Raw genomic sequence first — 8,956 nt, forward strand, 5'->3', positions numbered from 1 at the left:
TTGTTAGCACAGCACTAAGAGTAATTGCACAGAGAAACCTAAGGCACGGAGCAGCCGTGCATAAATTATTTCTTTTAATATGTCACTGGAATTCCTAGAGGAAAGCTGATTTTTTTTTTTTTTAAGAATTTTATTTCATTTTGTTTCTCATTTATTTCTAGGAACTCTGGTTGTGCAACAGACTGGTGTGGAGTGGAGAGGGACCCTCTTATACTCAGCTCAGATTAATCCAAGCACTGCGCTCTTCCTCTTTGCAGAAACACTAGAGGAGTTTCTATTCTCTTTTGTGTAGTCAGTGAATTCTCTGTGGGGATCTCCATCTATCTAGCAGGTCACATTACAGCTCTGCTCTTGTAACTGATCTCTCCATTGGTTTCTACAGAAGAAGTGTTATTGATGAATTACTGCACATGGCGCTGAGAGTTATGTTGCAGAGTTGTTACTTTTCAGCTAGGGAGCTTTCCTGGGAACTTTCCATAATGTGCTGGATGGCTAAAGAGTTTTGGACAATATGTAGCATACAGCTGCCATAACTCATTATGACCAATAAACAGTGGAAGCAAAACGGACAGAAAAATTAAAGATCAAAGATGCCAGCAGGACATGCATATCTGTGATTAGTGATGAATTTTACTACATTAGAGAAAGCTGGATGACTTCAAAAGATGCTAGACCTCCTGGCAAGGCACAGAAATAAGCCCCCAAAGTCAGCATGTTATGACGACTGCAGTTTCCCTCAATGTGAGACACTACTGATTGCTCTGCCAAATGCCAGCTAAACAGATTTATTTTCTCTGAGACCATTTTTTTTCTTGTCATTGAAGACTTCTCTGTACTTTCCCATGAGGTGTAGTTATAAGCAGAATTGGTAGCATTGCCTTAGAGTAGGTCCATATTACACCTGGGCACAACATAATTTTGCTGTTCTGTTACAATATTTCACATAATGCACTACAGGCCCCTAGCACTCAAATAAAAACACCCAACATTTTTTACAAAAGCTAAACACTGAGAAACTAAACCTCATATTTTAAAGTTTGATTTGCACCATATTAAGTATTTGATATCACTAATTATGAAACTTTTGGCAATTTTCAAATTTTTTTAACTTTAGCCTAATATTCTTAAAATAATAATCATGATTTTTCTTTAATGTCACAATGTGGTGTTTCAGTACTTTGTTTTTTTCAACATACATTGAGTCAGGAGATGAACTAAACCCAATGTTTTTCCGTAGTGTTTTGGTTACTAGGAATTGTGTTTTTCCTGTGAAAAATTGTTTAAAAATTTTCAACTGACTCTAGTATTTATGCTAAAATGATTCACAGTAATATCCTGTGGAGTCAGACAGAGCAAAGGCAGCATCAAGGGGAGTTCATCACTGCAGATAAGGGCTGGATGTTGAAATGAAATGTCCAGTGGCACCCTCATTCAATTATTCATACAAAGCTTTGTAAAAAGGAGGATACTGGAAAATATAATTACCAACTTTTCAGAAGATGGCAGAAAGAGGAGAACATCATCCGCAGAGACATCACCAGACCCAGTTTTGAAGACACTATTTGTCTCCTCTCTTCGAGAGGAGAGTGATGAGGAGAAAGGCCTGTTTATCTAAATAGGAAGGGAGGAAGGTTTCCCACCCTTCTGAAATGGCTTAGTCGGCACGCTAACACAAGCCGGAAGAGTAACTAATCTTGCATCTGGTTCCTAACTTACATAAACTGCAAGGATGAATGCTTGATTTTGAGCTTTCATTCAGCCAGTTTAGAGAGGAACTATCCATCCATATTCTTTCTATAAGTTTAGAGAGCAACTATCCATCCATGTTCTTTCTATAATTCAGTTACAAACTGTTCTCTGAACTCTGCTAGCATTAACGTCTGAATTTCTATTTGGATTACAAAGTCCATTTCTGCTATTGCTGTTTTGCCTTTGCCTCATGCTTCAAACATCCGAGACTGAAGGTACTGGGAAAAAGGAGTTGATCCAGTATCTTCTTTATTTAAGACAGGAAGCATATAAGGAGATGATCTATTAATACAACATGTATTAATACCCTTCTCACACACAGGAACCAAAAATCACAAGGCTAGCTTTGAAGCTGGGACTCTCTCACATGCATTGAAATGAGTTTCCAGCAAAGAGCAGGTGCATGCCATATGAGCAGAGGAAACCTTGGGACCACGAGCAAGCAATTTGATGACTGCTGTGTGCTCAGTGCCCAGAGTAGATTCATGTCAAGGTGACACTTCCCTGGCTCAGCTATTCCCCTGTTTCCTACTGAAGAACTGTAGACATTTTGCTTTTGCAGGCTCCTTTTTCTTACTTCTTAGCGCCTGATAGATGTTGTCCCTAACCACTTTTGCAGGTGATTACTGTGGGGAATTAGTAGGCTTCTTATTCACACCTTTCTGTCCAGCCCCTCTTGACTTGCATAATTCATTAAGCCAGAGGAAAAGAGGAACCTCACAAAGAGTGCTGAGGCCCCAGCAGGCCCAGAGGGGCTTTTAAATGGTTTAATTTAATGTTCATTGTGGGAAATGCTTGTGTAGATGTTAGGCATTTTGATTCCCTTCCCATTTCTTCCCCTGTTAATAGGTGGTTGTGTCACTGAGACGTTCCTTAAGAGGATTGTTAATGTGAAGTATGAACTTTGTTGCTGTTGACATGCTGGCTAACAAGGACGAGAAGTCAGACTTAGGTTCCCATAAGGGGTGCCTCAATTTTTGTGGTTTTCAACTATTATAAATATTGCTGTCTAGCACAGGTGAGGTTTGAACCCCTATCTGCAAACCCCATGTCCCACATGTCCCTTTTTGGTAGTAGGAACACTGGTAAAATGAAATACAGTTGTGAAAGAGGCCCTGAAGTCTTCAGGTATGTTGAATTCTAATTAGTTTCTCCACACCTCCCCAAAGCGGATATATGGAATCAAGTTATGAATGAAGAAGCAAAACTTTCTGGCTAAATGCTATGGGTCCAGTGACACTGCTTCAAGTCATGACATCAAACTCTTAGGCAATGTCTACACCACAGAACTGCACATTACAAAGGAGCAATCCCAGGTGCTTTAACTTGCTTTTGATCCTCAGACTGGTCCCTTGCATACTTTTGGCCTTGGCTCACTAGTGTCTCTCTCCAAACAGTTTCCAGGCGCATTTCGGCAACCTGCGTGGCCAAGGGACCATTCCCAGTTGGCAGCTTAGATATAGCTCCTCTGTTTTGGAAAGCGTGAGAGTTTAATGAATGGATGCAGGTATTTCTGTGCCAGTTGGCCTTCAGGATAGAGAATGGTCCTGGCAGAGTTTAATTTTCTAAGACATAGCCTTGGGTCTCCTTATCTCTGCCGTTGACTTCCTGGGTAGTGAGGGCTTGGCTGTTTACCTATAAAAACGACTTTGTGAAAATGGAGTGTGCATGAAAGAATGGTTTCAAAGACTATTTATTATGAATATGGTTCTTTTTAACTTAGCAAGTCGTTCACAAACTGATTTGGCTTCCTTGGATTGGGTTAGTGTTCAGAGACATTCACTGATCATTTACAGCAAGAAACATTCAGCCTCCGGTTTGTTTTCTTTGCTTCCCTTATGCAGTGGGGGACCAGCCAGCTGAGAGATCTGCTTTTGTTTTCCCTTTCCTTGATTTGATGATTGAAGCTTTTCAAACAGAACTACAACACGCGGCAAATATCCACGATGAATTTCTAGATAAATAAACACTTGGGCTGAGGTTATTTTGGAAGAATGGCAGTCTCAGTGCCCCCAGATGGCAAATAATAGAGTGAACTGAGCCCAGCCATTTTTATTTTTTTTTTCTGGAGTTGGAGGACTCTTCTATCCGTCCTGTTAACCTGTGCTTCCCTGTTTTGTTGCTGTGCTCTCTGTTTCTGAAGCACTGTGAAAGACACATTTAGAACCATAGAATCTACTAGGTTGGAAAAGACCTTTAAGACCCTTAAGTCCAACTTTTATCCCAGGACTGCCAATTCCAACACTAAAACAAGTCAATTGTTAGGGCTGGTTAAGAATCAGTCCAGGTCCCCATGGAGAAAAAGGAGACTCTCCCATTACCCAGAAGTGGGGCGAGGATTGATCTTGGTCTGGGTGCTCATGGGGTGGAGACTCAGAGGAGTCAACCCCTTACAAGGAGGTGCTTGCAAGCTGACTGTTCAGCCTTTCCCAGGTGGAGATGGCTCAGGAGACGTGCTGGAAACATGCTAAGCATAGCTCTTGGCTACATCGTTTGCTCATCTGTGGCTTTGCCTTCACTCACTTTCCTTAGATGAGTTCCTCTGCCTGCTTATTTGTGTTAGGAAAATTATTGTTCCTGTATTTTGGTCTGTGTCGCTTCCTCTGGGCCTGTTTTGTTATTGCAGAGGGATGTCTCCAGTGAAGTGGACAGAAGGAGGACTCAGGGCTTATTTTTATCCTATACATAGGAAGTTGGCAAGAGCAGGGCAAAATAGAGCAGAAAGCCCTCAGAGCATTTCTATCCCTAGGGTCTGGAGACAGCAATCCCTGCAGACCTTGCTCAGATGTTCCAGTGCTGCCCAGGGACGCCCCCAAGGAGAACTTTCTCTGCAGTTTTGCTTGTTTTTGAAAGGAAAAGTGTGTGTTGCTTCCTGCTGCAGGGACGGGGCTTGCTGCCCTGCCATTTCTGTGATCCAACTTTCTTTTATTAATGAATTAAACCTCAGACCACCAGAATAACTGTAAAAAGAAAGGGGAATTTGTGAATGTGTATTGGTAGTGTGACAGCACCTAGAGGCCCTGATGGAGATGGAGCTGGCAGTTAAATCACACATTTCTGAGGAGAGATGAGAGCTGGTTGAGGAGCCTTAAATGCAAACTGGACAGACAGGTTTGGGGTAGCAATACAAAAATATAATAGTTATGCAGCTACCACAGGGATAGAGTATGGGGATAGGAGAAAATAATAGGTTTAAGCCAGACCTTGCAGTTTTTTGGTTCAATGAGTAGCTCATTAGACCATGCTGTTTCCCTAGACATTTTGGGGAAACTGAGGCATGTGTTTTATGACCACTTGTTTACTTTGCATTCCCATTTCCTTTGTCCCATTAAATCTCCTTTCCAGGAGGACTGCAGGCCATCTTTTTGCCTATTTTTCCTGACGTGGTTTCCATGGAAAGGAGCAGCAGACCAGGCAGCCAAGCGCTCTCCCACGCAGCTTCACCAGCACAGACCAGCATCACCACTGAGCACCTCCCTCTTCTGCCGCTGGTCTTGTAGCACAGCTGGGCTTCAAAAGACAATGATTCTCTCCCACATGCTTCAAAGAGAAACCAGGAGTTGCAGAACAATTACTCCCACTCACAGGACGAGGGGAAATCCTCTTCTAACAGGAGATCATCTTGTTAAAATGAGGATGTCTGGCGATTTATGACTTGCTGCTTTAAACCCTCCTCCCCCTACTGAAGAAATACACCAGATAGCAAAGCTGGAGGCAGATACAAGAGAGAGCTGACATTGGCAGACTTGAAATATGGTGGGAGAGATAGGGGAACCCTTTCTTGCTGTCCTCATTAGCATGACTTAATTAATAGTTATAATCTTATCAAATAGTGATTGCCATGCAGGAGGGATGTTCAGGCTGGAAATCAAAGCTATAAGAGACATTTTAAGACCAAAAAACACTACCACGTAATCCTGTCTGACTTCCTGTATAATTGATACCAAAGGTAGAATTTTTCAACTGAAGAAAAAGAAGGTGAATTTAAAAGAAAGCTCAAATTATTATATTTTTGTAATAATTTTAACTAGAAAACCGGACTGTTTTTTTTTGGAAAATTCAACTTATCTGCACTTGATTGGCCTCCATTTTCATTTCCTGCTCTAAGTGCCTTGTAAGTTCCAAAGACTGCATGCTCTGTAGGACTTAGACTTCAACTTTCTTCACTTTTTTCCTTCTGTTACTTACTCCAACTTTTAAGAATATTCACAACTTGGGGAAAAGAAAATGTTGCATTTTGACACTGTGAAATTCTTGCAACCTACATTAAGTACTGCACAAATTAATATCTCTGCCGTCAGCTTTGTTATTTTCTTTGGCATTTTTATAGATTTCCCAGCTAATTTTGTTCATTTTATCCCTAGCTTGGGTCTTAGGAGTGGTGGCACCTCTTAATTTCAAAAATATCTTGGCATCTTGATGTCTGGTGTGGCAGTAAAACAGATTCTCCTCCCAGGAACTGAGAGAAAACAGCTTTAGCAGAAGGCTGTCTCTCACACAGGGAAGTTGAATGGTAGGCCAGCTTACATCAAGAGATAGAAATAGGAAGAAAATGACTCATCTATACCAGGTTTTAAGCGTAGAACAGAAATCCCATCTCAGGAGCCCCAGAGAAGCAGAAGGCAAAGACAGCCAAAAGAGACAGATCTCGGTGTAGGCAGTGCAGTGTGGGGCAGGCCTGAGGGGAGTCAGAAACAGAACAAATCATCCAAATTGCTACCATACCTGCTTCTCTACATGAGGAAAGTCATCCAAACAGATTTCTTGATGCTAAAGGGAGAGAGAGTGACTGTGAATTATAAGGCCACATCCTTACTGGCGGCCATAAATTTGGATAAACCTCCTCCCCCAGTGCTCTGGATTCTTGCATGCTGTCTCCTCAGGCTTTTTCACTCTCACTTGTGAAATATATTACAGTAGCCAAATTACCAGGGGATGAATGACCTCAATAAATTCACTCATTTTGCTCTGAGAGAAGATACCACGCTGTGGAGAACGGAGTAAGAATGTATTTTTCTCCCCAAACTTGCAAGTATTCCCATTGTGTGCCAATTTTATTGGCAGGTGAATTTTTCTTCCTTTGGTTGGGCCCAGTTTGATTTTTTTCCATTCTGCTTCCCACTGTAAATGCCTTTTCCAATTACTGTTTTTTAGCTCATATCAGTGAAATCTGTATGGGGAAAGAGAATAAGGCAGGGCATGTCCTCCTCTGGTATGTATCTGCTTGCTCAACCCATTTCAAGAAGGCTCTTTGCTGCTTTGCCCAGTTCAGGATCTGTGCAGCAGTGCTGTGAACACTGAATGTAATTCTACCATACTTTTTGTAGACAGATTTGCTAAGCCAGTTATGCATGGGAGAAGTTATCCCCCAACTATTCAGCCAAGGAATGGCTGAATATCATTTTTTCTTTTTTTGCAGAATGTACTTATATGTGTACCCCTTCAATCTCACACAAAAATGAAATCTGACACAAAATGAAATATTTATTTCTGAGGAACAGAGATAAATTTTATAGATACAAAATCAGTCCCTCTTCATTTGAAATACAGTAAAAGTGCCGGACCTGCCTTTCATTTTCCTAGCAAGCTGGCTCAGTGCTCTAAGCAAAGAGCTTAGGGCAATGGCATACGAGAGACTCCCAACAGCAGCAAAAGAATTTTAAACCTTACTGGGCAAAATGTCCGAAGCTCCCTGAGGAAAGCCTCAGAATGACAGTTGAGGCAACAAAACACTGAGAAAATCCCTACCTCAAATCCCTATACATTGTGGTTTTTACAAGACCTCGTCAATATTAATGTAGCTTCTCTTCTGAGGACAAACAGAAAGGTCTAAAGCTTCCTTTCAGCATCTATTGAAATAGCTCTCACCTTTCTGAGGCAACAGATGCACAAACCTGGTGCTGGCTGAGAACAGGAGAGGTGCAATTTCCAAGATACAATTAAAAAAAAAACAAACAAACTGATAACCAAAATTAATTAATTAATTTTATGATCATCTGCTAAGCAGCCTAAAATCACATGAGCAGCATCTGTAAGAAGTCAGCACTACTCTGTTTCTGTGCTAGGCGAATCGCTACCATATCTGTAAATGACTTTTACCTCACCCTGTTGTAAGCAAGTAAAATCTGGGCATCAGGTCTGAACTACTCATGGAGTCTTCCCCTGCACTGGCTGGAGTAAGACTAACACTTGTTGGTGGGGGACTATCTCACACTGTGGCATCCCAACTGGTCCAGATGCCAAAATGACACAGAGGAGAACCACAACCATAGTATCTGGAAACATTTAAGGCCAGGCTGGGTGACGCTTTGAGCAACCCGACCTAGTTGAAGATGACCCTGCTCATTGAAGGAATAGCTGGACTAGATGGCCCTGCTCATTGCAGGAATGGTTGGACTAGATGACCCTTAAAGGTCCCTTACAACTCAAAATATTCTGTGATTCAATGACTTTGGACATCTGAGAGTAACATGTAGCTTGAGAAGGGGCTCACTGACAGGTTTGATCCCACTATTGTATGCTGTAGGAGAACATGTGCTGTTTGCTTTCTCCCCAGCCACTGACCTGGACTATGCAGCAGCTCCCATGTCAACTTGAGAGCTGTACGTGGGGCTTGAGGAGCAGTTTGACCATTACAGCTCAGACCAGCTGGGGACAATGTCTTCATTTATGCACATGTGAGAGCAAATCACATGTAAAGGCTCCTCCTGAAAAACTCTGACCAGAATTTCTCCAAAGCTCAGCAGCACCAACAGTCAGCAGTATTGCAGTAGTGGAAAGTTTGTTCCCTTCTGCTTATCACGAGTATCAGAGATGGAGGAAATGAAACTAGAAGTAAATGTCACAACAGCCTCACACAGTTATTTCCTCTAAGATGAACAACAAATGTGCGAGGTCTGATCCAGAAAAGTAAGAACCTCCCAGCAGGTACTGGAGCTGCAGTGAAGCTGTACCTCATTGCAGTTTGTGTTGGAGCTGTTACACAGCAGGGCCATGGTGGTAGCTATAAGAACGTTGCCCTCTAGTTCTTAGAGGCAGAAACCATCTGAGAGGATTTCAGACTGGAGAAGGACACTCAGTCTTGCAACTACAGTTGCCCACAATTAATTTACTTGCTGGTAGACTTTTAGTTATTCTCACACAATTTCCATTTCCTATTTAGTATTCTTGGTATTTTCAATATTACTTTTCTCTCATCAGATGTAAG

Source organism: Pezoporus occidentalis, unplaced genomic scaffold (assembly GCF_034315485.1).
Source record: "Pezoporus occidentalis ecotype Australia unplaced genomic scaffold, CSIRO_AGI_Poc_V1 ctg57, whole genome shotgun sequence".
In the NCBI taxonomy this organism is placed as follows: domain Eukaryota; kingdom Metazoa; phylum Chordata; class Aves; order Psittaciformes; family Psittacidae; genus Pezoporus; species Pezoporus occidentalis.